At 43.0% G+C, this 24,160-nt stretch overlaps 1 protein-coding gene across 19 annotated transcripts in view; it reads left to right on the forward strand.

The window, feature by feature from the left end:
• The window catches only part of MYT1L (myelin transcription factor 1 like), a 738,481-nt gene that overhangs the window by 396,546 nt on the left and 317,775 nt on the right, over window positions 1-24,160 (forward strand). For all 19 annotated transcript variants that reach the window (XM_019646295.1, XM_019646294.1, XM_019646293.1 and 16 more), the window contains one exon: window positions 21,461-21,543. The gene's annotated coding sequence lies outside the window, so the exon portion shown is untranslated. The remainder of the gene's footprint in view (window positions 1-21,460; window positions 21,544-24,160) is intronic.

The following is a 24,160-nucleotide window of genomic DNA, read 5'->3' on the forward strand; positions in this document are numbered from 1 at the left end:
AGCCAGAGTGGGGCCCCGGTTGTATGACACAGCAGCCTTGTCCTCATTCTCCAGGTCGCATCGTCTGGTGCTTCATCTAAGTAGAGGAAGGCATTTCTAGCGCTCTCAGTTAGACTCACCTGAGATCAGCCTCCTTGTGCACGTCACACCATGCAAGTCCTTTCCATGTTACATAAGGAGAATGCTTGTTAGATGAGGCAGACCAGTAACCTGATCTGGGCGACTCGGCCACATCCTTCTCTTAACACAGCAGCACAGGTTGGACACAAGCTCGCGTGGGATGTGTCTGTAGGACGCTGCAGTGTGCAGATGTACGGTGCTCATGGCCCATCAGCTGGGGTTTGTGCCACCAGCTGCCTCCTCTGATTCTTGTGACATCTTGGCTGTGAAAACCTTAAGTTCCTCACTTGTCATCTGTGGTCTTGAAATCAGATCCCACTGGCCACGTTCAGATCAGGGGTCTGGAGACAGCGAAAGTGACAGCTGAGTACGCAGAGGTGCTGGTAGGGGCTATGAGATGACACGGCAACGTCTCAGGGTTTGACCCAGTGGGTGTGTTATGTCTGCAGGTTGGTGGCAGTCGGAAGTTTCATCTATCTTCTGTTTGTTTATTTGCTTATTTTTGTTTTGGCTATAGGTAGGAGAATTTCCCTGTGAGCCCCCTTCCAGCTGAAAGTTGTTTATATAATTGTTGTCACCCATCTTTCAACAACTCTTTATCAGATGCTGTGGGTTCTAAGAAAATGAGTCAGATCTACCCTCTGCTCTCAGAAATTTTGTAGACCAATAGAGAAGAAAAGACAAATTTGTAAATGTCTACAATATGGTTTGGGATTTGATACAAGTGGTAAGGAACTATAAATTAAATGTTATGATTTTCTCGGAGGAGGGAGAGGTTGTCAAGCAGAGTTAGAGTGAAGACAACATGAAGAAGGTTGTGTTTGAGACAATCCTTGAAGGAAAAGTAAGATTTCAACAGATAATTACAGGGCGGGTGGGGTGGGGGGAATCCAGGCAGGGAAAATAAGGTGAGAAAGCCCCTAGGAAAGGAGACTGGTGGCTTTCAGGGCAGGGTTTTGGGACTGTTTTTGATGAGATGACAAGCATTCATAGAGGTGTGGCAGAGACCAGGCCTGAAGCACAGGCCAGGCAGGTCGTGGCAGGTTGGGTCTTGAGTGTCATACTTACAAGCGTGTACACATGATGAGATTACGACTTTGTTCTCCAGATAATGGGACGTTAAGGAAGGTTTTTATGTAGTTGAGTGACAAGGCCAGAGCTATTCTTCAGGATAATTAATCTGGCGGCCAATCAGTGGCTACTTCCTGCCAATTCTGTCTCTAAAATAGCTCTCCCAACTGTTCCATTGCTTCCTCTCCTCCTGCCGCTGCTCCTGAGCAGACTGTCGTTATCTTTGTCCTGGACACTTACAGTAGCCTTCAGTGCTGCTCCCCCCGCCCCATTCTCCCCACCACACCCACACGCTCTAAGCTCTGTTTTCAGCTTTGACATTTTTGGGCTCACGCAACACCAGGCATTTCCTGTTTCCAGCCGACTTAAACCCAAACATTTTACTGTACGATCTGAGGTAATCCTTACCCACTGTCCCATCCATTTCAGACTGTCAGTGCAGTGACAAAGTGACTGTCCCCTGTTCACGGTGCTCGGGTCATTCCACCATCCCTCCCACCACCATGTCCCACCCTGTGTGTGCGCGTGCACATTCTGTCACCCTCTGAAGGCTGGTTTAAGTGCGCTTTCCACCAGCCCTTCTAATTCCTTCCAGGGAAATCCAGCCCTCCCCCCGGAACCTTCACAACCTGTCTTTATGGCCCTCGTCATTGCCTTACTTGCATTTGTGAGTGTTTCTGGAAACGTGTGGCCTCCCCTATGAGGCTGTGAAATACTGTTCCTCATGAGTGTCGATTTCTGTCCAAACATGGGACATGATGCCCAGTAACTCTCGGTTGATGTGAAGAGGGACGGATACTGGAGACTGCCGTGGCGCCTTCTCTATGGCTGAGGTATGGCCAGTGCAGCATCTTTCATGGGGACCTTGCAGGTCCCAGATTTTACGTCTTGATTCAATGTGGGATTATTTATCACAAGAGTGGTGACCATGCCATTTAGGTCTGTGTCATGCCATGTACCTTGACATTGGAAACAGGTATGTTATTCTTGCATGGCAAACAGCTCCAAGGTGCTGAGGACACATGAATGAATGCATGTGCCTTGTTTCCCTGAACCACGGGGGGGTCTTCCTGTTAAGCGATGTTGCCTCTAAACTGGCTAAATAAAAATTTCATAAGTCAGAAGTTCAGACTCCAATTTGAGAACCTGAGCCTCCCACACACTTTATTTTCCTTCATCTACTTATGCGCTAAGTGTGTTCTATCTCATTCGGACCATTTGATACCACTTAAAAAATAAATAGTTGTGTATCTGCCACTTGAATTCAAGCAACTGAGAAGGACCCTTGAAAACTCAAACTCCTAGCTCTTGAAGCAATCGATGGGAGTGCTGGGAGGGAAGTTAAATTGAAGTCCTGTAAAAAGGATGTTTTCCCTTTTCCTCAATTTTTCCTTCCACTACGGCAAGAACTAGGATGATGCAAGGAGGAGTTTGGGATGTAGAATTTTGGGAGACTGAGGAGCCTTTGACCTCCTCTTGTCCAGGCTTAGAAGTGTCACCATTCTGATTCTAAAGAAGAGGCATTGAAGCTAAGTGGAACAGACAAACTCTGGACCTCACAGAAGTCATCGTCAAGAAAGAGGTACCATTTGACCTGTTCACTAGCTCTGTCTATAACAGTGTCTGTTCCGATAGTGATGAAGAGTCCTCCATGTTTTATAATAATTTCAAGAACTGAAAGTTATTTCAGCAATTTAAATAGTATGGCCATGTTGGATTACACTTATTAGGAGAAAATAGCCATTTAGAGGTTGTACTTTATCTCTGTGTATTTTAAGCCACAGATTGGTTTAAGGGACCCACTTTAGGCTCCTAATGTGGGGATGACTGGAAGCAGTGTGGCCCAGTGCAAAAACTGACACATGTTCTTTACACACACTGCCTGCAATTTTAGCTAGAACTTGCAATATCCTTTCTGTATACTGTCTGGGCTCTGCTTAAATGGTGATGCTTTTATTGATCACACAAGACATTGTGATGAAGACATGCAGGCTTCATAATCAACTTTACCTCATCCCCAAAACAAGTCAAGTGTGCCAGGACACTCTGGAACACACTGCCAAGCCCGCCAGACTACCAGTGATGCAGCTACAAAGAAGTAACTTCCTCCATGAAACTCCTTCACCAGGAGTAAGCTGAAAGGATTAAAAGATTAAAAAATAAAAGAAAGGAGCCTAGTTCTCATTATTAAATAAAAGTGAAGAGGATGAGGAAGGTCATTAGCACAAAAATCACACATACCATGTTGGGTGTGGACTATGGAAGACAGATTTAACTTGCCCTTTTTCTGTCATCCCTAACATCCAGTATAGGGCTGCCCAACTCTCACACCAGTAGTGAGACCTGTCTATACCACTCACCTGCAGATGTTCCAGTCACTTAACTTTTCAGGCTACTTATTAATGAATGTATTTATTTACTACCCACAACCAGATTGTATCTCCTTAGAAATGTCTTATGCCTTAAGGGTATTAATTTCTACCATACGGATTTTCCAGTGCCTTACACACATAAAAGGTGTTCAGTAGATACTTGTTTAATTATTAAACTGATTTGGGATAGAACTTGTTCATATCATTCATATTTTGTTAAATCCAATATGCCTATGACACCTTAGTTTACCTTTCGGTATCGTTTTTGTTTCCTGCTTCTATATAATCCCAATTCAAATTTTTGTCCTTGATTAAAAGAGTCTCCGAGAGATATTGCTGATGATAAAATGGAAACCTGGATTGTTGATAACTGCCTGTAGCCAGGGCAATGGAGTATGAGTTGCGACACTGGTGTGGTTCAGTGTGACATGTTTCCTCTGTGGGCAACAGTGCTCAGGAGGGTTCTTGAAGGGGACATGGTGTTTCATACTTTATTCTCCTGAGAACTAAAGTGAAAAATATCATTTTCATTGGCGATGGTGTTTATTACTCATATAGCCATGCCCTTTGGTCATTTTTAGACAAGCTGGCCTTTGGTTTAGTTTGGTTTGGTTTTTAAAGTCTCCTCTTGGTCTCCAGAGTAAATAAATTGCTCTCAACATTGAATCCTGTAAGATGCATGTGCCTTTCCAACGAGCTCGGTCAAGAACTGTCCCAACACAGACCATGTGCCACCCAAGTGCTTTCGTGCCGCTGAAATAAATCCATGGGCCTAGTGACCTACAGCTCAAGGATGGGATGCTAACCAGTGGTGACATTCCTTAAGAGGCAGTAACACTTGATTTTCAAGTTTTGACTCCACTGCTCTTCAACATGTTTTGGTAAACAGGTCAGTTGATAGGAATCTCCTGAGTTCCTCATCTGTGGTGAGGATGGAGCTAGGTGCCTGGAAGATGTGAAAGAAGAACAATGGGAGGTGACACAAGGGAACAGGAAGAACAGGTGTCCAGGGAGGAATACAGATGTGACGCCAGTGAGCAGGAAGAACAGGTGTGGGGACGGGTGGGGGAGGGATATGGACCTACCCGGTGTACCTGGAAGTGTGGGCTGAGCAATCAGACTACTGCCATGCTAGTTTCAGCTTTTCCACTTTTTTGACAAATCACCTTATATTTGACATTATATCTCCACCCTTAAAACCAAGCATAATATAGAGGCACTATGTTTATTAAGGTTATTGAAAGGATAAAATAATGTAATTTTGTGAAATGTGAAAGAGGTTTCACTAACTCTGTTACTATGATGATGACTATTCTTCTTTTCTTTTAAAAAAAATCATACTTAAGGTAGAATTAGGATTGAGCCCAATTACTCACTCTCTGGCAAATAGTAGGTACTGAGTAAATGCAAGTTGAATAATTTATTGAAAGAATAAAAACAAAGACATGTACTTACCCCAAAGGGGCTCAGTGCTAATTATGTATGATTCAGGGACATTCATGAATAGTCCCAAAAGTCAGAAGTGCTTTTGAATTAAAACAAAAATCTGATTCTTTCAAGCAGTCTACTGGTCCCTCTCTCAAGGACTTTGTTCATACATCAAATAATTATTGCATATTACCATGTCTATAATCTAATTAATAATATCAGTTTTAGCAAAGTTTGAGATTAGACAAAAGAGCCCATTTAAATTCTTTAAGAGTTACAAGTATTTGATCAGGTTTCTACTACTGGTTCAGTCCCAGCCAGTTGAGCACACAAAGCTGTCTATCTTTCTAGGGAAGCAAAGAACTCCCTGCTCATTGTGAGCAGACATGAGCTACAGGGATGCGCATATATCAGCATATTTAGTGGCAGGCATAGTCACTGCAATTTGACATCTCAGTCAAGTTTGTCTTGAAGTCTGGCAAAAATAGAAGTATAGCAACCCCTCCTCCTCACCATTTCAAAGGAAAAGTGGTCCCACATTTCCAAAGCTCACTGCTATAGAAGAACAAATTGCAGGAAGGAATAAACCAAGACCACTTCTGTGGATTTGTTTTAGGACAAAATATTCTGAATATTTAGACAACACTTACTGACTAATAAGTTCATTAGTCACTGATTTATTCAGCCTCCTAAATTCCAACCTCAAGTCTGGCTAAGTACCTGTGTGCAGAATTAGTTTTTGTTTGAATATTCTGCCATTTTTTTAATTCTTGATGAGTCTACTTAAAAGTTTATCAATTTTGTTTATCTTTTCAAAGAACCAGCTCTTGGTTTCATTGATATTTTGTATTTTTTTAGACTATATTTCATTTCACTATGTTTGTATTTGTGAAAATAATAGTATATCCATTTATTTTTTTCCTGTATTTGTGTGTGCATTTTCTGCAATAGTTGTGAAATGTGCTTATGTTTATGTTTTTTAAGGGCAATTGATGGGAGTATTATTAACCTGTTATGAATATAAATTTAGGAGTAAACAGAGGTCCACTTATGAGCTTGACCTTACTTTATAACATATCAAACCCTTTTTTATTTATTTTTGTATCAATACCTCATAGCCTGGTATATAATACATATTTAAAATTTTTCTTTGATCATGTTCATATGAACTAAATATTTGGGCACTGTGGTGAATATACATAGTATTTCCATGTTTAAATTCTCAATTAAAGAAAACTTTTAGAATGCCTATATTCACAAGTCCTTCAATTTTTGTTTCATTCTCTGCTATAATCAAGTACTGGGAACAGAGCCCACATAGTAGGGCTCAAAAACGTGAGTTGGATATTTGCTAATAAAGTGATAAAAAATAAATTTATCTACCTACACGTATGAAACGGGACATATTAGAGTTCAAAAAGAATTTTCAACATGTCTGTTTGAAATAGTTGCCTTATATAGAGAGAAAATTAGACAAAGAGGAAGGGAAAAGCCAGAGACATGGGTGGGCAGAGACCAGAAAACCGAGCAAAGGGGAAAGGCAAACAAGATGGAATACAGAGCTTCACAGAGGGCAGAACTGATGCAGAGAAAAGGGGTGAGGTCAGTTCTCTGAAATGCCAGCGACTGATGGAATTGCAAGTTTCCATGCTGCTTTAGTACTGATGGATGGAGAACCGGGGGTGTGGTCAAGTCTTGCGGCTGTGACCAGTTGCTCTTCAGTGCAGTGTGAGAACAGTAGGCATCCTGCGGAAGTAAGAGCCTGACTTGGTCTGCTGTCACGGAGCGGAAGGCTGGACCTGGCTCTGACGGTCCCTGCTCTGATTACCATTAAGAACTAGAGATACGTAGCTGCTCTAGGCTGTTTGTGAATAAAATCAAACTCGTGGAAAGTCAACTCTCTGTGAATCTTCTACATAATTGCACATATTTGAGAATATTTAACTCCCCCCCACACACACACCACAATTAGATAACTCAGAAGTAAAATTGACAAAATTCTTTTAAATCATCAACTTACTGGGCAAAAAATACTTTATTATTATTTTAAAAGAAGTGCTTACTTATGGCATATTGTTCAAACTGAGAGAATGTGACTATATAAATCCCTGTCACTACTGAGATGCAATGAGAAAGTGCATGTAATGCCCTGTCAACACAGGGCAGGAATGGTTTGTGGGCAATTCCGTGTCACCTAAAAGTGATGATACAAGTGTGAGCATTGACTATTAGAAGTGATAGGCTGCTCTGCTTCAGTAATTCCTATGAAACAAAGAAATGAGGGAGATTTAGATTACGTGGTCATGTCAAATTTCTATAATAAGGGATGGAAATTCCAGGCAACCACTCACACATAAACAAACAACTGTGTGCATTTTATATATTTATTTGAATGTTTGAAACATACCACATCAATTTTACTTTCAGTAACTTGCAGATAGTTGTTATACACCAAGAAGAAATATCTCCATAAAAGAATTTGAATTTCTGAGTTTATTTAATCTCCTTCTGTGTTGTTCCCTGATAGGAATCCATACTGACCGTTCTAGTGTTTCATAATACACCAACCTCAGGCCAGGTTGGAATGCTTGGGCGTCACTCCAAAGTCATTGACATTATCAAAGAGCATTGATTTCCCCCCCTTTGCTTTAAAGTTAATTAAAAGGTACACTAACTACATCAGCAAGCTAGTGAAAAATCATATAGAGCCAAAACATGATTTAGGAACCTGACAAGTGAGAGACGGCGATGCTGGGAAAGGCCTGGATGGGACTGGATGTTCACAAAGCCTGCCAGTGTGTATGGGAGACCCGCACTGTCGGTTTTAAAGGGGGTAGATGAGTCAGCATTCGACAGCACTAAAGAAAAACAGATGATAGAGTATTCGGACAGTTGATGTTTCCAGTTCATTGGTAATTACCCGTATGCTGTCCTTTGAAAGAAAGACACCCTGTAGTACATAGTTTCCTTACTGTGCTCCAACTCACACAGGTGCAGTGCAGCAGCTTTCCTGCAGCTGGGTCTCCAGCGAAGCAGACACTTCCCTTTCCCAATGCAGCCCCCTGGGTACCACCTCCGCCCTCCTATGCCCTTAACACTTGAGATCTTGAGCCCACTGGCGGACACTCACGCTTCCAGGTCACAGACACAGCCTTCTTCCCCACGACCACGGCCTGTGGAGCCCTGACTGGCAAGCCCATGGGCATGGACTGAGGTCTCCTCTGGCCCAACAAGGGGTCCCTCTTGGTGACATGTGGGCATAGATGCATCCGTCACCTGGTGGAGCCGAGATTTCCACAGGCCGGTGGCTACTGTGCTGCGGTGAGACTCACTGTGTTACGTCCTTGGAGAGGAACCCAGTGCTTTCAGTTTCTGGAACAAACCGTGCCCTTTTGTAATCAACACAGAGTCATCCTGGCCAGAGTGCGAGGTTGTTTCCTAGCACTGAACACGTGCACAATATGACCAGACTTCATGGGACTCTGCAGCCATGTGAGATAGTGTGTGTCGTGGCTTTCACTGTTTGGATTTTGGAACAATGTCGTGACTGACGACAGTGTCCTCAGAAACACCCATTTCTCTGAGTAGCCATCACCTTCTTTTACCCCTCCCAGAACCAAGGTCTTAGGATCGATAACTGAGTCTAAGAAAGGCATTTTTACTTTTTTGCAATTTTGAAGTTAATTTTTATTTTTATGTAAGTAACATCTAGTTTCAAAAGTCAAATAGTGGTGGAAAGGTAAGGAAAAAAGGCTCCAACACGCCCCGCCCCTCCCCCGCTCCTACCCCACATCATTTCTTCACAAGTGGTCGTATTCACTTGTTTGAGCTGTTTCTTCTAGTGTTTACTTCCATATTTATTTTAAGTCCTTTTAAAATTTTTATTAAATTTATTGGGATGACATTGGTTAATACAATTATATAGGCTTCAGGTGTACAGTCCTGTAATACATCATCAGTATATCACACTGTGTGCTCACCACCCAGAGTCAGTTCTCCTTCCATCACCATGTATTTGACCCCCTTTCCCCTTTCCCCTTTTCAATCACCCCCTACCCCCCACCCCTGCCCTGCCTTACCCTCTGGTAACCACTAAACTGTTCTCTGTGTCTATGAGTTTTTGTTGTTTGTTCATTTGTTGCCTTCAATTTTATATACCATATATGAATGAAATCATATGGTTCTTGATTTTTTATGTCTGAATTATTTCACTTAGCATGATAATCTCAAGGTCCATCCATGTTGCCGCAAATGGCACTATTTCATCTTTTCCATGGCTGAGTGCTATTCCATTGTGTATATATACCACATCTTCTTTATCCAGTCATCTATCAAAGGACACTTTGGTTGTTTCCATGTCTTTGCCCCCATGAATAATGCTACAACAAACATAGGGGGATTCAGTTTTAAAACACAGAGGAGTATTTATTATATAAGTATTTTGGCTCTTTTTTTTTTTAAAGAAAAGCCTTTAAATTGAATGAAAGTTTACAAAACTTTAATACAATTACTGTTTGTTTCTTAATTGCAGCTAGCAAATTATTATTGAAAAGGCATTCTTAAAATTAAGTCATATCTCCTGTGTGAGGATTTCCCTGGCAAATCCCACCCCAGGAGGAATGTTTATATTTAAGCTTCATCAAATGATTTCACATCTAATTGTTATTACATAGGTGTTCACTGGTTTTTTTTGTACTTCTATCTTGCCTCCTCACAAAGAGATAAGACCTTTGAGCAAAAGATCTAAATTTTCTCAGCATCTCCCTTGTATTCATTCATCAGTAGGCACATAATAGTTACCAACAAATGCATGTATGCCAGCTGGTTGTTGAGTGTGTCCATTTATATTTAAGTCCAGAATTAAAAGCTGAGCCTAATCAAAGATAAATCTGGTCCTCACAGTCCATACATGCTAATTACTGGGATACATGGGGGACTAAATATGCTAAGAATATTTTGTGGGTATTTGCTTCTCTTAGTTTCCTTCCAGGGTTAATCCAGGCTTTCTTCCTAGGTTCTTACCTCAGAACTTACAGGACACGTGAACATTGAAACCAAAGTGGGTGTGAGAAAGAATGATGTATACGGAAAAGCTTAATGTCTTTTTTGGGGGGTGGGTAGTAGAATACGTTTTTCTTCCTCCTCATCTTCCTCCTCCTCCTCCTCCTCCTCTTCTTCTTATTGCTGTAAGAACACTTAACATGAGATTGTCCTCTTCAATTTTTAAGTGTACAACAGAGTATTGTTAGGCACAGGAAACATGTAGTACCACAGGTCTCTGGGACTTATGCATCTTGCATAACTGAACTATGGACAGCAACTCCCCTCACCCCAGTCTCTGGCAACCACTATTCTGCTCTCTGTTTCTAGGAGTTTGACTATTGTAGATAGCTCATAGAAGTGGAATCATGCAGTATTAGTCTTTCTGTGTCTGGTTAATTTCACTTAGCATAATATCCTCCAGGTTCATCTATGATATCACACATGGCAAGATTTTCTTCTTGTTTAAGGCTGCATAACATTCCATTGTGTGTATATGCCATATTTTCTTTATCCATTCATCCATCCACAGACATTTAGCCTGTTTCCATGTCTTGGCTATTGTGAATAATGCTGCAGTGAACAGGGGAGTGCAAGTATCTCTTTGAGTTCATGATTTCAATTCTTTTATAAAAATACCCAGAAGTGGGATTGCTGGATTATATAATTATATATATTTTTTGAGGAACCTCCATACTATTTTCCATAGTGGCTGTACCAGTTTACAATCCCACCAACAGTATATAAAAGTTCCCTTTTTTCCACATCCTCACCAGCATTTGTTATCTCTTGCCTTTTTGATGATAGCCATTCTGACAGTTGTGGGGTGATATCTCATTGTTGTTTTAATTTGCAATCCCCTGATGACTAGTGATGTTCGACATCTTTTCACATACCTGTCAGCCATTTATATGTTTTCTTTGGATAAATGTCTATTCAAGTCATTTGCCCATTTTTAAATAGAGATATTTGGGGGTTTTTTTGCTGTTGAATTGTAGGATTCCTTACATATTTTAAATATTAATCCCTTATCAGATATGCGTTTGCAAATATTTTCTCCTAGTTTGTAAGTTGACTTTTCACTATGTTTCCTTTGATGTGCAGAGGTTTTTGTAGTTGGATGCAGCGCCATTTGTCTATTTTGTTTTTGTTATTTAATATTGTTAAAATGTTTATACAATGCAAAGTGATCTAAAGTTTCAATGCAATCTCCATCAAAATCCCAATGGCAATTATAACAGCTATATATGATGTCAGAGGGGTAGTAGATTGGGGGAGGGGAGTTATCAGTCTGTGAGGGGTGTGAATGTCTATTACATTGTTTTGTATACCTCAAACTAATACAAAAAAAAATCCCAATGGCATTTTTTTTACAAGACTAGAACAAACAACCCTAAAATTCATGTGGAACCACAGAATACCCCAGATAGCCAAAGCAATGTTGAGAAAAAAGAAATTCACACTTCCTGATTTAAAAATATCTTCCAAAGCTCCAGTAATTAAAACAGTATAACACTAGCATAAAGACAGATATCTAGACCAGTGGGACAGAATAGAGAGTCCAGAAAAACCCACGCTTATACCGTCAATTGATTTTTTTTTTACAAGGGTGACAAGAATACTCAATGGGGAAAAGACAGTCTCTTTAATAAATAGTGTTGGAAAAACTGGATACCCATATTCAAAAGAATGAAATTGGGCCCTTATCTTACACCATATACAAAATCAACTCAAAATGAATTTAAAACTTAAAAATAAGACCTGAAACTGTAAAACTTCTAGAAGAAAAATAGGCAAAAGCTTCATGACATTAGTCTTGACAATGATTTCTTCGAATAGCTCTGCTTTTCCAAAATGTGGGGCCCATTTTTCTTACCTTAGATGACCCTAAAGGCATTTACTTTATTTTTCTGGCTTTCCTTCCTCACTGGGAAAGTGCTCAGATGGTAACAAGGAGGAGGAAGTGAAGGAGGAGGAGAAGATTTCATTCTGTATAAAAGGATGCATTTGTTCTTCCTTAAGAAATTCCTGAAACCCTCCCTGGAGCTAATGCTTTTTTGCACCCTGAGTAGTTCATGGCTGCTGGGGTGGTGGGAGGGGAGGGTGGAGAGAAGTGAAAGTGCCTGAATGTTAGGAATTTTGTACCTATCTCTGGGGGAAATGAACAGGAATGCCATGGCCCATCTGTGGAAAAGCATGCTTTGGGCAAGACGCTTTTTCATTGATAATGGACGGGTGGATTCTGCCCCGTCCAAAGCACTATGCTGGGTGGCCATACGTCATGGTGTACCTGGGAGAGTCCTGGTTTACACCTCTTGTCCAGGTGTCCCATCCAGTTTAACGTTTGTCCCAAATATGATGCCCCAGTTGTGTCACCCTATTGTTAGAGTATTTAAATACAAATTTCAAAAAGCTTCCGACTTGGGCCCAGCAGGAAAAATGACTCAGGGAGCATTTCTAGGACACTGGGGTTTTTGTTCCTTTACTGAGATGCCTGTGGGAAGCAGAGGAAACCTGCAGAACTAATGTGCTTTGGACAAGGGTTGTGCCGACTGAACCCAGCTGAACGTGTGGGGAGCTGATATCTGCATTATTACTAGCTCCCCCTAAAAGTGTCCACACAGCACATGTTTTCCAATTGGCCCTAAAGAGTCCTTCTGATTAGTGGAAGCAAACCTAAAAAGGGGACCCTGGCTCCCCTGATGCTGGTGCCCCACCGAGGCAAGGGAAGTTGTTTTCCTTTGCACCAGGCTGATAGTTATGGCCTGAAGAATCTCTGGGGAGGTTAGAGCCCTGCACACATTAGGTTAGGCATGGCAGTGCTCTAACCTCTTAACAACCCACCCATGAAGAAGTAAAGCTTGTTCTTGATGCCACTAATCATGGGTTCCTTCAGACCGAGGCCAGCCCTGGGCTTTCTTCCACAGTGTAGAAACACCAGGCTGTGCTCGGGGACAGCATGTGCCTTGCAATAGCAGCACGGAGCATTTGTCTCTGCACTGTAGTCCCCCCCTGATTTCCTTGCCTTAACATGGATGAGTCCTAAAGCCTCTTTTCCACTCCTATTTTCCCCTTCCTTTTCTCCTGAAGTTAATGACATTAGCGAGACGGCATTTCTAGAAAAAAAGAAAATGTGTGTCACTGCTGAAATATTGACATAAAAAATCATATACCATCCATACTCAAAAAAGCATCCTAGTATTAATCATAAAATTTTAAAAATTTTAATTTCTCAAAGGAGAACAACCCTCAAAATGGAAATGTTTGTCATGAATTACATCCTTTCTCTTAAAAAAAAATCACCTAAATGGGAATAGTAATAGTTTACTAACAAGGACAAGCATTCCTTGTTGGAGGATTGGTCTCTTCTCCTGAATAACTAACTTTTTCTTCTATTTGTTTTAAAAGGCACTTTTTTTTCCTCTTGCCTCTCCAATAGCTTTTGTTTCAGGAGCAGTGACAGGTTCTTTACTTCTATTTCAGGTGACTTTTCTATCAAAGTTTCTTGACCACTCAAGGTTCCTTTTAACTAGTTCTGGCTTGGTTATAGGAACCTCCTGGAAAAGCAAAATAAAATTTTCTATATTTATCCTACTGGGGCCCTTAAATATAACTGCTTTTGAATTTATTGTAACAGGGTTGCACTCTTTGGAAACAAACTGGTATTGAGGGCAGAAAGTTTGTCTCTGTCTCCTCTGTCACTCTCTGTCTGTCCGTCTCTCCCTCTCCCTCTCTCTTTCTCTTTCTCTCTGGCAACATTCACATTTGGCTGACTTTCCTTCCCCCGTAATGCAAAGCATTCATATCCTGGGTAAGCCTCTCGCAGTGACTGGATAGCAGAAGAAACTATCTGATGTTTGTGGTCTTGTTGTACATAATTACCAAATGGATGATACACAGCAGATAAAACACTTTTCAGGATACTTCATGTTCAACGTGGATTGCCATCATCCTGGCCTCCAAGCAGCGTGACTCCAATTCCCTCTGTCTAGGATGTCCTCCCTCTTATCTTCTCATCCGAATTACACTCAGGCTCCAGACCTGTGCACCTGACTCCTGCCCAGTCTATGGTTTCTCTTTTCTGAGTTCATATATACCTACTCCAAAGACCTCAGCACTTATAATATCATGAGCTGTCTGACAGAGGGATGTGTCAGAGTTTTCATATAGTCCAGCATGTCTCCTAATTCAGGAATTCTCCCTAAAAACCTGCCTGGTATGTATTCATCTGCTGATCCAATTTTGCTTGAATACCTACCATGATGGGGTGATCGCTGCCTAAGAGGAAAGTACACATTTCTCACTGCCCTTAGCTGGACTAGTTCATGTACACTGATTGCTTCTGTACCTAAACGTTAGCTGCTTGAGGATAGGGACTGTGTGTACAGATATAGATATAGATATTGATATAAAGATACAGATTCTATAATACCCAGTAGAGTGTTGTGTACGTGCTGCTGTTTCAACAAGTACTCAATAATTGTTTTCTTCTGCAAGGTAGATGGTAAAATGAGCATCAGGTTACCCTCACCCTCTCTAATAAAAAGAAGAGATCAAGTGAAGCACATTTAAAACAATTGATCCCACTTGTGAAACGGTGGCGATTCCTACTCTCCAAGCTGCGCCTTCCCTTTTCGGTCTCCCAGTCACACATTAACGGGCATGCAGGGGCCATGTTACTTCAATGGGCTGCGTGGCCGCTGTTGCGCTATATAAAGCACGGCGACAAGTTCGTCCTTTGGATGATGGTCGGCTACGCTCAAGGCTGAGTTTACAGGGTCTTGGTCCTTGCCAGCCCATCGCTTCCGGCGTTTTCTCTAAAACGAAGCATTCTCGGGGACGCATCACGGCACTCCTCCTCACACGCACGCCCGTGCCCACTTCCGGGAGCCAGCCTGGCGCCCGCCGGAAGTGACGTCAGCACCGCCGCTTGCGCCTCACAGCCCGCCGGAGGCGCCCGAGCGCCTCAGGGCCGTTGGGCCTCCGAGTGCCGGCCTCGTGCCCCGGCGCGTGGCGACGCCGGCCTTCTCCACGGCGGCCCCGGGCCGGCGCCCAGCGCGGCCTGTCGTGCCCAGGCGTCGTGCTTGTCCCAGGCCCGCCCCGTCCAGGTTGAGGACGAGGCCGCGGCGCCGCCCCCGCTGCCTGCTCTTCTGTGGGACCAATGGTGCTTCGTGAGCGGGACCCGCACGCGACGGGGGGCCGGGGCACCCCGGAAGCGGCCTCCCGCCCTCAGGCCTCCCCGCGGTCCCGCTTCCACGCCGGGGCTCCGGCGAGAAGAGCCGCATGGGCGGGAGAAGCGTCCCTCGGCCGCCGAGTCCTCGTGGCGTCGCCGTGCGGGACCCCGCGTGTTCGTGTTTGGAGTGCGAGTGGAAGCTTGCCTCGTGGTGCGACCTGCGCGCAGGGTGAGTGTGGCCCCCGGGCGGGGCGCCCTGTGACCTGCCCCCTCCCGGAGGGCGTGTCACAGCGGGAGGGCCACGCGTGACCCGGACGGACACAAGGACGTCAGACGCAGCAATCACGGCACCGGGGAGTGCCCCCCCCCAGTTCCCCGTGTGGCCCCACCCGAGGCCTTCGTGGGCTTGGCGAGGTCCGCCCCGATTTCCTGTGTTTCCACAGGCATCTGGCTCCAGGATTGCGTCGTTACTCCCACCTGGGCGGCCGCAGGCCCCACCCGAGGAAAGCCACGCACCAGAGGACGGCGGGAGGGACGTCAGCGCGGGGTGGGGCACGGGGCGCGTGTGGGGGTGCCAGGCAGCCCCGCCTGGGTCCCGCAGCCCTGCGCGCAGGGCGCCCTCTCTGCGTTTCCAGCACTTCCGGGCTGCTGCTGGCGCTCCTAACACCATGCTTTCCTACGTTGAGAGAGACCCCGGCAGGAGCTGCGAGGCGCTTCCAGAAGTGTGTGGCGTTGTCAAGTGCCACGCGGCAGCCATGTCGGGCCTTCCGACCCGGGTGTGGCGTCGTCTAGGCCCAGGCGACGCCGGGTCGGGGGCGGTGCCGCCTCTGCCCCTGTCACGCCAGGGCAGGCTCGCTGGAAACCCTCGCACCTGGCAGCGCCACGCGGGCTGTTGTCACCGTGTGCAGAGCGGGACGCTGAGTCCCGTCTGAACGGACGCTCCCTTCCCGCTCGGTGGCGGCTGTCACCCTTCGTCGCTGTGCCTCACCTGTGAGGCGAGCTGTGTAGACGAGGACCCGGGGTCGTCCCGGGCTCAGCGTCCTGCCGCTCGTGCCGCAGCACCGCGTGCAGCTCTCGGCAGGGAGTAGGTGCTGCTGGACGAGGTCGGAGTCAGGGCCAGGGCGCCTCCTGCTTCAGCTCCGGAACGCGAAGTCATGGCGTGTGGGTCCAGGACACTGTCAGCTTACAGCATGAAGGGATTTAAGCTCAAATCATAAGTCACTGCTTTCATTGTCGAGGGAGAAAAGCCACCACGGCTTTGTAACTAAAGCCCAAGAATACGACCCTTTTTTCCCGATTTTTGGTTGTCCATGGTTTTGAGTTTTACTTCTGAGTTTCCCTTAAGTAAAAACAGGATTTCTGTGGTGCTGTATTTCTAGGCTGTCCCCTTACGTCTCCAAATTGAATTTTGTCATAGCCCTATAAGGTGACTGCATCACGTGTTGTTTTATTTTATCTTTTCCCTATTCCATAATGGAGGAGCTAGTTGAACTGTAATGTTCCTACTGCCAGGAAGTGGCAGAAGGCCGACTGAAATCTGGGCTTTTTTAGCTAGACTTTTGAGTCTTTCTTTTGAGCCGGTGGCTCTCAGCCTGGGCTGCATGTTAGGATCACCTGGGGAGCTTTTTAAGAAGAGGGTTAAAGGGGTCAAATACATGGTGATGGAAGAAGACTAGACTTTGGGTGGTAGCACACGATCAAGTACACAGAAACGTATTGTAAAGTACACCTGAAATTTATGTAATGTTATTAACCAATATTCCAACAAATTGAATTAAGAAAAAAAAAACACAAAACACCGATGCCTGGGCTTCACCTCAGGCCGATTCTGTCTCTGCAGGTGGATGGCAGTGTGTTTTCAAAGCTCCCCAGGGGATCCTAATACGCATCCAGGCTGAGAACTACCCTGTCTCCCTCCTTCTATCAGGATGCGCATGGGGAAGATGTGGCCTGTTAGTGGGGATGCGGATCACGCACGACTTCCAGAAGTGTGACTTTTAGCCTTCAGGTCCTTGTAGGTACAGCCTCCTAGTTGGTATGTGCGTATTGTAGGTAATTAGGCTTGAATGGTGCCCTTACTTCGTTGTTATCTTTATGCCCAACATCAGTTTAGTGTTTCTTTATAATGAAAGCTTTTGGCTCACACAAGCTGAAGCAGTGCAGTGTGTTCTTGCCTTTATACCAAGTACAGTGAAGCACATAGCACCTCGTCGTTGAGTAGGAAAAGACTGAGAGGCTGTCTAGTCTGAAGGCTTTCACAGGCTCATAATGAAGTCGGTGAGGAAGGGGCAGAGCTCCAGGCTGGCTGCTACTTGCCGCCTGGGCCCATGTGGACATTTGGTCAGTTAGGAGCTGGATGTGAGCTGGGGGCTCTCAGAGGAAGAGGACAAGTTGTTGAAGATCCTTGTTTTACTGCTGAGGAAAACGAGTCTGAGAACAAGCAGAGGAGCCAAGACGGAGATGACGTGCCTTCTGTTTTCTGCCTGTGCACTCTCGTTCACGAGTGGGTGGCTGACATCGTGATACTCATGCACGATGGTGTGATGGGGGGTTGCCAAGCCATGGTCAGAACATAAATACAAATACCCTGACTCCCACTGGAGATCCCACGCCTGGCTTGGGCAGGTCTTCCCCAGGGAGCAAATTTCCTTGCACTGCACACCCTCCCTTCTCTTCCCCTCGACCTCCTGGGACCCACCTCCTGGGACCCTGTTGGCACTGGAGTTAGAGTGAGGCTATGTTTATGCCACGACGCAGGTGAGCTTGGGGTTTGGGGACTGCTGACTCTGTAGGCGATTAATTGGATCTACCTATCTCATTTTTCATCTCAGTAGTAAGAAAGTCACATAATTTCTCAGATAGCACATGATTTAAAGTATCAGTCATCTGCTCACTCCATTGAGAGAGGATTTTCAGTTCTATTCCATTTAGCCTGCTTATATTTCATTGGCAGTACCAAGAAGAATTAAATTTCCATGATAGAACATCCAGCAATGGCCAGCAATAGCACAAGAGAGCTTGTTCCAGTCTTACAAAAAGAAGGCTGTGCAAGTTCACACAGCTGTTAGCTGGTGTTAGGATTGTTCGATTATTGTTGCCATAGGCTGTAGCTGTATGTTCATATATTTGGAGATATTTTGTATTTACCTCTCACAGCCCAACTTTTCCATAAGGTATATATGGAAAATAGGTCACTAAATGAAACTAGTCTGGCCTGAAAAAAAATAAGCAAATAGTGCTTTAAAAAAAATTAAAACTATGAACAATTATACTACTACCATACTTGAAATGTGGAGGGGAATACTATACGCCTGAAAAATATATGCATAAACAGAAGTATATAAAGAAACAAACTTTTAGGTTAATATGCAAAAAAGGTCCAGCTTGTCTGCCAGCATAAGCTAGAATATGCCCTCATTAGCCAGTAGTGGCACCTACCAGGTTTGCTCAGGGTTAAGGGAACAGATCATCACCCTTTCTGATTCAGTCTCACTGTTGTCACTGGAGGAGTCTGTCTGCCCAGACACGTATCCCCATTGCCAGAGGCTTCCTCAGGGAATAAGGAATCTCGACCTGCCTCGCATCAAGAGCCATAGAAACCTACAGAAAAACAAAAGAATAAGCCTATAGCTTATATCAAAGGGTAGAAAGTCTTTAAAGTGTAATTATCTTAGAGAAAATAACTTGTCCTTAACTAGTTTTGATTTATGAAGCTATCAGTTTTGAGAGCATAAAATGAGACTAAATGATATCTCTACCGAGAAATCTGATGACTGTCTTGGGAAGGCTATAGAAGAGGGCAAGTAAATATTTAGTGTGAGCTGTGTATCTACCAGAGAGTTCTTGAAGTTAAGTCTTGAGTTCTGGTATCACTCCAATTAAATCTCCAGCATGTTAAGTTCCAGAGTTGGTACTGACTTGTAGAGTTAGACCTGTTTATAAGGCTTTAGTTGCATTGTTGTTATTGTTTCCATGGAAAGTTGATCGCTTCTTCGTTTAAAAGTGGTGATATTGACATGTATTATAAATAACTCTGATTTTACATGTTCCAAAGACAGTATGAAATAACTCTTAGTTAACTAGAATATTATATAAATTTAAAGACCAGCTTCCTGATAACTAAAGCTTAATTGTAGAGATCAGAAGGAATCTTAAAGATTATCCAACCCATTATCCTGATTTTGCAAATGAGGAAGTAACCCTGTATTTTTGAAATCTGTCATATTTTTCATATGCACTGATTAGATTATTTACATTTTAAAATAAATTTTAAAAATTGGGATTTGCCCATACTGTTGGGTCGTTGGGAAAGTCATGACACATTTTTGCCTTGAAAAACAGAAAAATACGTCATGACTTTCCCGATGACCCAATAGTTAATAGTTCTTTAAGTCACTTAATTTTGGGCATCTGTATATGTCATAATCCCGGTGTTTTGCACGAGAGCCAGGATGAAAATCAAAGCAATGGCCATTTTAGATGAAATAAGCGTGCATGTGTACACACACACACACACACACACACACACACACATCTCTATCTTTCTTACTTGATTACGTGAGCATTCTATTTGTTTGCTATAAACTCTTTCTAAGTGGAGTGGATAGTAAAACTCAGCAAAGTTGTTTTTGACACCCCATCTGTCCCTCTGATTAGCCCCTTCCCTCAATTTTATGCACCCCTCCCCCCACTGTGCAGAAAACCATTCCAGGGAGACAAATTACGGACGATGTGTGCGCTGGCAGAGCTCTCCAAAGCCAGCACTGTACCCTTGTTTCTGTTTGGTGTCACCATTCGCAGATAGCGTTGCCTGCTGTAGCCACGTGCAGGGAACCTCTTGGGCCACTTAAAACCATTAAGTCCTTTTATTCTGACTGACAATAGGCAAGTGTACGCTAACCCAAGTAGAAACTAGATTTACTGTCATCTTCAGGTATAAAGGTCACAAGGCCTGAAATTTTCCTAAGTATCTTCTAGTAGGTTCTTTGTTTTATTTTCCCCATTTGTTAGAAATCATCAGAAACTTGATGTCTGCATTACTTCTTTTAAAAGTGTACATATATTTCATTTGATTTTGAATGATCTAAAATGGTCTCCACATTTTAATAATGATGATACTGTCCCGGAAAAGTCTTCAACTCTGTCTGCACAAGGGAATAGGTCAGCATGTGAACTAAAGCATGTTCACAAATGTTAGCTGTTTTCCTTTAAAACAGTGAAGAACTCAAAGTTTTTAAGTGTTGGAAGGCCTGAGAAATTGGAGGGCAGCCTGGAGATGTAGAAGGAACTCTGGAGTCAGAAAAAGCTGGTCTGAGCCCCACCTACCATGTTCTGTGTCTCATTGAGCTACCTAAAACCCTGAGTCCCTAGAACATGAGATAATGGGCCCCCAGTAGCTAATAGAGCCTGGTTTCTCAGATTATCAGCAGTGGTAGTTAGTGTTTGTGCTGTTCTTAATATGAAGATTCTTACTCTTCTCACGATCATCACACAAAATAGGCCGCAAAGACGCAGAGAGAGAGGGCATTCCAGGTAGAGGTAAGGAATGTATGCAAAGTGGAAAGCATAGAATTGCATGTTCATTTTCCCTCCCACATTGCTGCTAAAATTGGAATGAATGTGGTTGGTGGTTAGAAAAAGTTGATTCATGTTCCAAAGAAATTCTTTTCCTTTTCTTCAATTACCCTAGTTTTCCATGTAAACCTAGAAAATAGGAAATACCAGAAACTTCCTTCCTTTCGCTTCCCATCTTCCTTTCTTAGTCCTGATATGGCCTTAGGTAAGCAATCTGACATTGCGATTCTTATTTGATTCTGTGTGCACTGCCGTATTGGATTCCAGAGTGTATGCCCTGCATGCAGTCCAGAACCTTCTGTTGACAACAGTGATTTTCTACCTGACAAGCAGGCACTGTCCTGGGCCTTTGAGCTCACTCTGACTCATTTCCCTTTGTTGGTGGTCTCTGTAGGCCAGACCCCTGGGGACTGACTCAAGTTACACACACCTGACCTTGTTCTGTAATTCCTGTTAAAGCACAGACTTTTATTTCAAAAGCACTCAACCTTGGAGGAGACACAGTTGGGATGTGCAGCCCAGGACTATTCCTCAGCTGAAGTGCAGTGAGCGTGAGCATGTGTGTGCAAGGCCTCCACTGGCTGGAGGACAAGAGCTCACACCCAGGGACCGTCCATCCTCGCTGAGTCAGGGGGACATGCTCAGGTCCAGTAACCACTTGTCCTGTCTTTTCTTCGTGCAGAGAGGCTCCCACGGAAGCTGAGGTGCGCGCAGCGGCCCCTGGACGTGTGATCCACGTTGACATTTGAGGAGTCACAGAGTGTGGTATGTTAACACAGACGGGGCCTTGTACTTGGTAGGACTGTGAAGGTTTCCTGGGAACAGGCAGAACTCAGAATGCAATGATGCCTGATGTTGAATTAGGCCAGTTGAGAAAGAGTTCTTTTCTACCAGTATTTCTTGTTTCCGACATTTAGATGCTTCGATTTTACTTTGTCATTTGTCATTGATTAAACATGCATGTTAAGCTGGCACATAACTGACTTTTTGTTACATCTTTACACTGATGAGCGCATCATATGTAATCCAGATATTTGAGAAACCAGACAAGCTGAGGGCCTTAACTCAAATCATACTTATATGTCTACATGGTGTTTTAGCTGCTTCTCTTTTCATTGCTGATATTTATATGTTGCCTTATAGATTTCAGACACTTCCACTCACATTCTTTAACTGGGGCCTCATAAAAACTCTAGAAACCAATTGGTGAAGAGTACTGACTGAGCCTCTGTGTTAACCCATACATTTGGCATTCCCTTTGTCAGATGGAGCGTGTGACAGACAGTGTTGAGGGTCAAAAATGACATTTAAGAAAATCTGTTATTCTTTTGTAAAATTCCTCTTCACTATTGATTTGTACATGGAGAGGCAAATTGTTACCAGTGTTTAGCATGTATCACATGCTGGCTTCGAGTCAGGGCCTCATTATGTAACTTCCTATTTGTTACCTTTTTCAATTCTCACTGTACCCTTAAAAAGGAAATAGCACCACCCCCCTGGAGACGTGAGGACACCAGGGATGAGGGAGGTAGTCAACTGGTCCAGGTCACATCAATTTCAAAGAATTCACCCAGAGTTATAGTCCTTTTTTGGCACCATAGTTTCTTTTTTCCATGGTGGCATATTCTAGACAGTCATTTGTATCCCTTTTAAAATCTATCCTGAAATATAATTTCGTTACTTTTCAGCTCTCTTAACGAGTAGCATTAACTTGGCCAGAGCGTGTTAGAGACCTCTGTCCTTATCCTGTGACCTTGAAGCACACATGTGACTCTCTTGGACCTCTGCTTTCTCTTATATGTGGGTAGGACTGAGAATTGCTGCTCTTATAAATAAGACAAATGTAATCCCCATGAAGACTATCAGAAGTGAACCAGTCAGTTGAGCCTGAAATTCTCTATTTACTGCACAGTTCCTTTTGTAATTGTTCGAAAACTATACATTTTTCAAAGCATTTTCTTCTTACCCTCCTTCATTTTTTTGGTGGCAGTGTTGTCAGGAACTTGTTTTCTAAATGTTGTCAGTCCCACTGATATCGAATTGCCAGAGTGATCGATTTTTTAACTTTAGTTTTCTTTACATAATTAATATATGCCCATTGTAGAAAATTAGAGTATTTGAATAAAATGTATAATATAAAAGTTAAAACACTGAAACTACCAGAATTCAGTGAAAACTGCAATTACTATATTGGTTTAAAATTCTTCACAATTGTTTCTTTGCATATATAATTTTAAATTACGATGGATAATAGGGTGTATTTGTTCTTTATTCCTCTTTTACTTTATGCATCCTACATATCTTTCTATATCAGTAAATATATTTCCCTAACATTATTTTTAATGGTATATAGTATTCCACTTCATGGCTATTCTAAAATATATCTAACCAACCCTCTATCCTAATTTTATTAGTTGGCTTTTTAAAATTTTGCTTTATAAATAAGTTTTAATGCTCAATCTCTTGCCTGAAACTGTTTACACTGTTAGTTATTTCTGTAACATATATTAACATTATAGTAGCTGGGTCAAAGGATATGTACATTTTAAGCCTTTTGAGAATGTTAATGCTTTCAAAATGCTCCTCCATTCTTCAGTCTTGTCATGTGACTACATGTCCTCTGGACTATAAACATTACTAACCGTCAGTGTTTGAATGGTATGGGGTTTCATATACAAGCATTATGAATTTGACGTTAAGAAAATGTAATCTCGTAGGAGGTTTAAAAGACAAATTTTATTTTAGTATATATTTTGAATTCCCAATAACTCAGTTCCAAATCTTACACTTTCATTCCCTTGTTCAGAGATTAATTTAACGTGTGAGGTGCTGATTGTGTGTAAGACACTAAGCTAGGTGTGTTGATATTTAAATGGATAGGATACGGCCCATGCTTTTGACAGGTTTACCCTTTAGTGATGGAGTCCACACTTACGCTGAGTGCCAGATATATCGCGTGAAAAACACTATCACACATTTGCTTTTAAAAATATAATCTCATCATCCTCTATTTAACACAGTGACCATGATTATTCTTGGTTCCTAAACCCTGAGTATTTCAGGATCCGCAGTCATTAGAGAAAGCTTGGATTGTGTTCATTATACTGTACTGCAGAGTGTACTATAAGAGTACTCTGCTCCCACACCACCAACCTGTGTAAAGGAGCTTTCTTTTTTTGACTTCTTGAATATTTCCAGATATGGTAGTGATAGCCTACTACCTAGCAAGGCAGCCCATTCCATTGTTGGTTTATGTTAATGGTTGAAATATTATTCATGAAATTTTGGATGTGAAATTCTGATTTTATATTATAGACCTATTGTTCCTAATTCTAGCCTCTGGAGAGATTTAGAATGAGAGCAGTTCAACTCAGTCCAATTC

This window comes from Hipposideros armiger, unplaced genomic scaffold (genome assembly GCF_001890085.2).
Source record: "Hipposideros armiger isolate ML-2016 unplaced genomic scaffold, ASM189008v1 scaffold_100, whole genome shotgun sequence".
NCBI lineage: Eukaryota > Metazoa > Chordata > Mammalia > Chiroptera > Hipposideridae > Hipposideros > Hipposideros armiger.